The sequence below is a fragment of the Uranotaenia lowii genome, chromosome 2, assembly GCF_029784155.1.
Source record: "Uranotaenia lowii strain MFRU-FL chromosome 2, ASM2978415v1, whole genome shotgun sequence".
NCBI lineage: Eukaryota > Metazoa > Arthropoda > Insecta > Diptera > Culicidae > Uranotaenia > Uranotaenia lowii.
Window position 1 is genome coordinate 150,419,956 of NC_073692.1, and position 9,177 is coordinate 150,429,132.

At 37.9% G+C, this 9,177-nt stretch overlaps 1 long non-coding RNA gene across 1 annotated transcript; it reads right to left on the reverse strand.

Annotated features, from left to right (window-relative positions):
* Positions 1–254: 254 nt before the first annotated feature.
* Positions 255–693, reverse strand: LOC129745651 (uncharacterized). Its single transcript, XR_008737162.1, has 2 exons — positions 566–693; positions 255–502 (listed from the first exon to the last, which is right to left on the reverse strand). It is a non-coding gene; the product is annotated as an uncharacterized LOC129745651 (long non-coding RNA).
* Between the last annotated feature and the right edge of the window lie 8,484 nt (positions 694–9,177).

Consider the following 9,177-nt stretch of genomic DNA (forward strand, 5'->3'; position numbering starts at 1 on the left):
ACTACATAATTTTTATCCAATTGATTTTCACGTAGCTCCTACGATTAAAACATGTGAACACGGCCCTAATAAGAATTGGTGCTTCATGAATGTCATCTAAAATTTACGTGAATTTAAGATCGCAAGATGCAATTTGGTTGGAAGGTGGAAGTTACGTGAAATAAATTTAGTGTTGAGGTGTTGTTTTAATCAGTTCTATTGTTCCTTTTACTTATTCATACTATTTTAAATCATTTTAAATAAAATATCAACCATAAATTTACGTAAAATTGTTTATTCTGCATGCACATTATGATATTAGGCACTTATTCACATGAGACTAACCATTCACTAAACACTCACTATAATAAAAAAAAACACCAAAGTCTACCTGTGACCGACTTCTGGGTCGTAGCTGTTACGGGGTACTGGGCGCGGAATATTTCTCCAAAGACTGTAAGTTGCCATATTGCATCCGTATTCACTGCTGCTGTTACTAATCGTAGAAATTGTGTTGCTGTGCCTGTAAGGTTATAGTAAAAAGTTGAAAATGGATATGATTTTGCCTCCTGCAACCTTAACTCACCGATAGACGCATCCGTGGACCACCAGTTTTGCCACCTCCGACCTCCCAGGGAAAGCCCTGAATGCCTTGGTTCTCCAGCCGCTGCAGGATTGTGGCACATTAAAACTTAAAAAAATCAGCAAGAAAACAATATTCTTTTTCTAAAATTTCGCGTAAAGTTTGTGGGGACAGAAGTAAACAAAGACTGAGGAATGGTCGAGTACTGCAGCCACGGGTCGTTTTTTTTCTTATAAGAATCGCGTGCTTCACGATCGTTAAAAAAAGCTTAAAACGGATTTCAAATCATCCACATAGACTTTACGTGAATTTCATGAATCGTCTATGTGGAAGGAAACAAGTTATGACACAATCACATAAAATCGATAGGACGCAACAAAATCTTCGTTTACGTGAAAAATCCCGTAGAAAAAATTTCTATATTATTTTGGGTGTACCTTGATTCAAACCATGGTGAATCTAGAATGGTGGTCTCTGATTGGTAAAAATTGGATTGAATTGGATGTGGAAGAGGGAATGAAACGCAGCCGAAATTTTTGCAACTGGCTGTTGGCTGGATGGGATGCCAGGCGTCCTGATTTGTTTGTAAAACACGGACTTTTGCCAATCGTAAGAATATTGCTCAGACAAAGATTTGCCATAATGTTTGCAAATATACAAGAGGTTGGATCGTTAGACGACTTTGTCAGCTTGGTCGGTAGCGGTGCATAACATTAATAATCCGTAACTTTACCAGTTTATACTTATTCAACGCTATTTTCTTCTAGGAGCTTTTTGGTGACTGGAAGCAGCAGAAAGTCATCGATTCGGTTGGAAATCTGGAAAGCATGGCATTCCGTTGTCCGAGAAGCGGCTGGCCTTCCTACAGGAACATCCGATCTTCATCAAGATGAAACAGCTGCTTCAGGAGGTACCTCGTCTTTACCATTGCTGCTTTAGAAGATTCAATCGAGCAATCCGGATCTTATGCGTTTCATTACGAAGAACCGATTGGAGTTTTTGGCCCTGTTGAACTAGGGAACCGATGAGCTACAGGGCGGCTGGTGGTGACGGCGGAAGCCGTGGCAGCGGCGAATGATGGAACCTCGACTTTCACTTCGATGGTGAACATCCTGAGTCCGACGTCGATGCCATCGATCGATTCTGATATAGGATTTTGTTTACCCTTAAAAGACCCTTTCTATCATCACGGTTAATCAGGGCTATGGGAACATTTGAAAAGTGCAGAGTAGACTGCCCTAAATTTGTTCGGGGAATTTAAAACCTGTAAAATTGATCCAAGGCCTAGTACATTTTGGCCAGATTTTATCACCGGAAGGGATCGCTCAACTAGAATGAAGTTTGTATATAGGATTTTGAGACATTTTGTTAGGGAGGAACATGAAAATCCACTTTATCATCAATTAATTTGATCACCTTCGGCCAATTTCTTTTGAATGTGATTCATCTATTAGAGCAAGTTCACTGGTGTTGGGAAAAAGTGGTAGAAATTTTTACATTTTGAAAATTTTACCATGCAAAAATGGTTTCAAGATCTTTCGGCGTTGTATTTTTTCACTTTCTATTTCAGCCGTAAATGATAGTAATATTACTATTTTTGCATCACAGCATGCGAAACTACAACACGTTTTGTAAAAAAAAATTTGAAGGCCACAGATCTTGAAAAATTTTTTTCATGGCAAAATTTTCAAAATGTGCAAAAAGTGACAAAATTTCTACCAGTTTTTCCCAGCTCCAGTGGATTTGCTCTTATTTTTACCACAGAAGCAAAACCTTTGCAAAACCATAATATTTGACACAAACTCACTTCAAAAAACCAATTTTAATCTGGTTGGAAACTTTTCATGAGCCGGCATCTCGAAGAAATTTACCACTTAAATTCGGTTTTAACATAAATTTTTTAGTCCATCAGAACACATCTGTCACATTGCGTAAAACCCGTTTGCACAGATTGCGATTGCAACACTTTTTGTCTGCCGGAAACAAGCTTACTAAAGGGGTGTGCATTCAGCTATCCCCAATAACCATAAACTTTTAACCATAGTTGAGATCAAGGGTTCCACTTCGATGTTTGGTTTGAGCTTCATGAGCATTCTAGAGTGGCTCCTTATACTTCTCAACCACTTGGACTAGAAAAAAAAAATCAGAAAAATCAACAGTTCATGAGTTTTCAATTCAAAAATGAACAATTTCCGAGGCGATGCACAGTGGTCCAAAATGCGAAAAACGTGATCGTTGCTTATAACTTTTTAAGGTCACATTTTAACATATCCGTGTCTTCGGAGAAGTTTATCTGTAAAATCAGCTCTATAATAAAAAACTGTTATTTTTCTGATTAATCCCCCTACAAGTGAGATAAAATTTCTAACTTCTCTGTTATAGGTTTTAGCTCTTTGATGTCTTCAACAAACTTGTTTAAAATCAAATTTTCCACAACTTTGTCTCAGATGCCAAGTTTCTAAAATAATTATTATCCGAGATATCGGCCAAATAAGAAACTTAACCTCTAAAAATCAGTTTTTTAATAAAAACTTTTTTCAGTAAATTTTAAGTTTAATAAAATGTTCCACAAAGTTGTTTGTCTTACTAAAATACACCACTTTGTTGAACATTTCAAGTTTGTAAAATGTGATACTGCAGAGCTATGTTAAAAATATTACTGAAAATAGGGCTTTTTCACGCCTTATTTTACAAACACCGGGCAACATCGGGCAGCCCGCTTTAGATGCAAAATAAAGTCGAAGATTTTGTCTACAAGATGCAGGTACAATCGTCAGTATCCACTTGTATCCAAGCGAGATACATCAATTTTACTTTCCCATGTTTGCATTAAAAACAACGATTTCTATGAAAGCACATACAGCGCATTCTACTAGATACGTGTGTTTTCTTCTAGCTTTTCCCTGCGCGATGTCAGAAGCAAAGGTTTGGAAGCGCATTTGTATTATTAGTACAGGTTATTGTGTGTTCAATTGAAATAGATATCCTCTACAAGCTGGAGATGCTAATAATACAAATGCGCTTCCAAACCTTTGCTTCTGACATCGCGCAGGGAAAAGCTAGAAGAAAACACACGTACCTAGTAGAATGCGCTGTATGTGCTTTCATAGAAATCGTTGTTTTTAATGCAAACATGGAAAAGTAAAATTGATGTATCTCGCTTGGATACAAGTGGATACTGACGATTGTACCTGCATCTTGTAGACAAAATCTTCGACTTTATTTTGCATCTAAAGCGGGCTGCCCGATGTTGCCCGGTGTTTGTAAAATAAGGCGTGAAAAAGCCCTATTTTCAGTAATATTTTTAACATAGCTCTACAGTTTCACATTTTACAAACTTGAAATGTTCAACAAAGTGGTGTATTTTAGTAAGACAAACAACTTTGTGGAACATTTTATTAAACTTAAAATTTACTGAAAAAAGTTTTTATTAAAAAACTGATTTTTAGAGGTTAAGTTTCTTATTTGGCCGATATCTCGGATAATAATTATTTTAGAAACTTGGCATCTGAGACAAAGTTGTGGAAAATTTGATTTTAAACAAGTTTGTCGAAGACATCAAAGAGCTAAAACCTATAACAGAAAAGTTAGAAATTTTATCTCACTTGTAGGGGAATTAATCAGAAAAATAACAGTTTTTTATTATAGAGCTGATTTTACAGATAAACTTCTTCGAAGACACCGATATGTTAAAATGTGACCTTAAAAAGTTATAAGCCACGATCACGTTTTTCGCATTTTGGACCACTGTGCGATGGTGCCAAATTATTTTTACCAAACTTTAACTTTAAAATGTGAAAAAATAGGCAAGATAGCTTTTTATAACAAACTTAACGCTGCTAAAGTTTTGCATATCCAAGATTTAGTAACGTAGCTATTACCGAAATAAAGTGCCCGGATACATAGCCTTGGTGACTTTATGATAAAAAAAATAGAAAAAAAATCAGCGAAAGTTTTAGACTAAAAGGAACCTTTAAAAAAATCTCATTTAATATTGGTCTTAAATTTCAATTTAAAACAAAGATCTCAAAGTGGTTATTTATCAATATAAGTTGAAAATTGAAGAAGTTCTGGCTACCTTTTATAATACGTATTTTTACTCACTAGTTTTTCATGAATTATTTTCTCAAAGCCTTTACTGAGAAAAATATTTCTTCTGAAGATCGCAACACGATTGCACTTAAAATAAAAAATTTATTGCGGTTCAAAGTTTGTATTTTGGTCGCAATTCTTCGTCTCACACGCAATGGGTACATTCAACGCAAAGCGTTTTATACGAGAATTTTCGGCCAAAACCGCAATATTTTTTTCTTTTTAAGTTCAATCGTGTTGCAGGCTTCGAGTAAAAATTTTCGCCTCAGTTGAGGCTTTAAAGTGTGGGCCACCTATGATTAAGCTGATTATTACACGAGTAACTTAAATAAAAAGTAAAAGAGACTCCTATCATCTCTCCCTGTAAGGTAGAAGCAGCTCAGAAGACTTTTAGAAACATTTTTCATATTATCAGATACCATTTTTTGTTGTGTTTTCGAGGTATGAAAACCCCCCTGCCCTTTTTTTACTGAGGGGTCTCAAACTGTCATAGAAACCTCTATGCCCCAATTATCGCCATACATATGAAAATTTTCAAGCATATCCAGACGTTTTTGGGTCTACAAGGAACAGATAGAAAGATATTTGTTTTTTTTTTCATAAAGACAAAGGGTTTTGTGGTTTAATTAAAGAATAATCAAATTTTTATCTCCTTGAATGCTTTAGAACGGAAAAAAATTCCAATACAACTTCACAGTTAAAAAAACAAAAAATAATATAAGATAAGTATTTCAAATCTTATAAATCTATTACTAAACAATCAATTATCTTCTGTTAAACAAATTTCAATATATCAAACAGAACTACAAATGTATCATACAAACAAGTAAAACATTGTGATACAAATTATTCCGATCGTAAAACGATTTTCCAGAATCCAACCCAACAACATCCGCCGATCAGAAGAGATCAGTTCAATGGAAAGATGCTGGAGCAAAAAACTAAATAAACGACTTTAAAGTGTATGGCGTACTTCTGCAAAAAAAATGGTTCACAACACTATATCCGATGACGAAACTACACATATCACAAGTGTGTCAGGAACCAAGCGCGTAAATCATAAATCATATCCATCGGTCCTTGGATGGTGTTGTTGTTCTTATTAGTTTTGTAAGCCGTCTCCGGATCATCCGTGAAGAACTGAAAGAAGTTGCTCTCCTCAATGAAACACTTGGGAAAATTGCGGACGCCCAGAGGCAGCGACAAGTTTTAATTAGCAAGTAGTTTCTCCCGGTCTTGTCAAAAGCCTCCCGGTTTTTTTTCTTCGCTCTGTTCACTTCTCCTCATCAGATCAGATGTGTACTACACGATGAACAGGCGAGATTTACGACATTTTTAATGCCCTTCAAAGGAAAACAGATAAAAATCGACTTTATGGTAATTTGTACGCCACACCAAGAGCATAAACTGCACTTCCTTTTCGAGCCTTCACCTTTTACCGGAGCGTGCGTTTTCACTCTCTCGACCCCGGCTGTTTCTCTCTCTTCAATTCATAATATGCCGACCTGGGTGTATTATGTTGTGGATGGCGATGGTAATGATGCTTTTATGATACCAAAACACAGGGCGAAATGGTCATAAAACTTCCTTTTCGGTGTTCCTTCTTTCCGCTCCAGAGCAAAGAACTTTTCCATCGCCCCGGCCAACAACAATATCAGATTCGTCAGATTATTCGGCCAAATCGCCACTTCTGAACCATTTAACGTTGACGATTTCAAAGAGCCTCAAAGTCAACCTTTCTTCTAAGCTGTTTATCGATCCATCACCGCCACTCAGTTCGGGAACCAAAATATTCCCACACTCATGAGACGAGCGAGACTTCTCAAAAAGAATCGTCATCATCATGATCCGAAACAGGGATGTCCTTGATCTCCAATCCATCACCAGGGCCGGGGAATTGAAACATAAAAGATGTCACTTTCACCTTGCCGTCCGAAAGCAACCTTGCTTTCGATGAAGGTTTTTTTTCGGAAAAGAAATTTTCCGCTGCCGGTCCATTCCGTTTGAATGCGTATTATACCATCGTTTCTCAGATCAATCCCGGATTGCGTTTGATTTTTCCGATATGGCTGACTGTTTGGGGATCGGAGAGTTCGATCAATTTCATCATCTTGACATGTGGGTGATCCCATGAGATGATCGAAGACTAGCTTTTTTTGGGACCCATTCGATGCACACGGTATAGAACTTTTGGTTGTGCCAGTTTGAAAAAGGGATTAGATCGTTTTGACACCTTTGAATGCGGGTTTCAATGGATTCACATGGCCGCTGCACAACAAGCACCTGTTATTATTATGAAGTTTAAGGAACCTTCGATAAATGTTTCACAAACAAATGGTGCTGTTTAAAAGATGATTGCCACACTATGAAATTGCTCCAACTTTTATACCGTTGGGTAGAAATTAATGAAAAATTTGGTTGGAGTTAGTTTGAAGTGCATTGTTTACATCCTGCAAGTTTCAAAGTCCTGTGATCAAAACTCGCGGGAATGGAATCGCAAGAACAGCTAGTGCGTGATAAAATCTTGCGTAAAACGTTGGGAATTGCGAATTCCACGGTGTCGCGAGTGATTAAACGGTTCGCGGAACTATTGACAACCGATCGGAAGTCCAGAAATGAAGTAAAAAGTATTCCGTACAACACCAAAAATCACAACTGCGTAGTTGGGGCCATCAACTGAAACCCGAACGCCTCCATTCGGGGTGTGGCTAAGAAGCTGCACCTTAAAGGGTGACTCTTCAGTTGTCAAAATGCCGTCCAAAGAAGAAGAGCAGCGTATCAAAATTTTGCTCGCGCATCGCGAAAATTCGAGCTACTCGCACGCAAAGCTGGCAAAATCGCTAAAAGTTGCCGAATCAACCGTTACAAATGTAATTAAAGTGATTGGGGCACGTTTGTCGACAGCCAGGAAGTCTGGATCGGGGGGAAATCGAAAACCGGAAGCCGCTGAGACGAAAAAGAGTGTTGCCGGTAGTTTCAAGTGAAACCCTGGCCTCTCTCTCCGAGATGGCTCAAATAAGCTGGGTTTTTCGTCTACAACCGTGCATCGAGCCAAAAAACGAGCTGGACTATCGACTTACAAGAAGGTAGTGACTCCAAATCGCGATGATAAACAAAATACGACGGCCAAAGCGCGATCCCGAAGGCTGTACACGACGATGCTGACGAAGTTTGACTGCGTGGTAATGGACGATGAAACCTACGTCAAAGCCGACTACAAGCAGCTTCCGGGACAAGAGTTTTATACGGCAAAAGAAGGGGAAAGGTAGCAGATATTTTCAAGCACATGAAACTGTCAAAGTTCGCGAAGAAATATCTGGTTTGGCAAGCCATCTATACCTGTGGCTTGAAAAGCAGCATTTTCATAGCTTCCGGGATTGTTAACCAAGAAATTTACGTGAAAGAGTGTTTGAATAAACGTCTGCTGCCTTTCCTGAAGAAACACGGTTGTTCCGTACTGTTTTGGCCGGATTTGGCATCTTGCCATTACGGTAAAAAGGCCATGGAATGGGAAGCCGCCAACAACGTGCAGGTGGTTCCCAAGGACAAGAACCCTCCCAACACACCAGAGCTCTGCCCAATTGAGAAATACTAGGCTATTGTCAAGCGGAACCTAAAGAAGACCAAAAATACTGCTAAGGACGAGCAGCAGTTCAAGGCAAACTGGCTTTCTGCGGCGAAGAAGGTGGACAAGGTGGCTGTACAAAATCTGATGGCAGGGGTTAAGCGTAAGGCCCGGCAATTCGGATTTGGAAAAACCGAAGCCTAACTGAATATTTTTCCTGAATTTTATACTAATTAAACTTGAAAAAGAAATTTAATTTGATTTTTAAAATAAACGATTTCGACGATTTACACGCGTTTTCCCTTGGCAAAATTTTGACCGTATCACCCTTTAGATCAAGTTATTTCCCAAAAATACGGTGAAAATTTTATTTGGAAAAAATCTCTAAAGGGGGGGGGTTTAACTCCTGAAATCCTCTCCGTTCGCACGGCCTTAAGTGACAGTTCTCAGGGGTGTATTCGAAAAACATGCAATACTTTGTTTTCTGAATAACTTTTGAGTGCATAAATTAAATTTGACAAAATTTCTAACAATTAACTTACAATGTATTGTGTACGAGTACAAATTTTTTTTATAATATGTCCAGTGGTTTTTCAGATAGAGTTCAATTCATCTCATTTACAGAATTATTTGGGCAGAATGGAGAAAAATCCACGAAAGTCCCAGTGGCAGATTCAAAAACAGCTGGATATCAACAATTTAACCAAAGTTCATATTGAACATCATTAAAAGAGTCCTAGAGGATCAAATCGTGAAGATGTGATGTGAATGTGGTGTAAGATGGGAAAATGATTGATTCCACGAAGAATTTTTGTTAAAAGCAATCTGAAAATTTCAATTGAAGAAGCGATAGAAAAGAAAAAAAAAATCTCTCTGCTTCGTCTAGCGGACAAACAAACAGGATTGATTTCAATTCTCTAAGGTTGAAAAGCTGCCCACCGGTAAAATTAACAAAAAC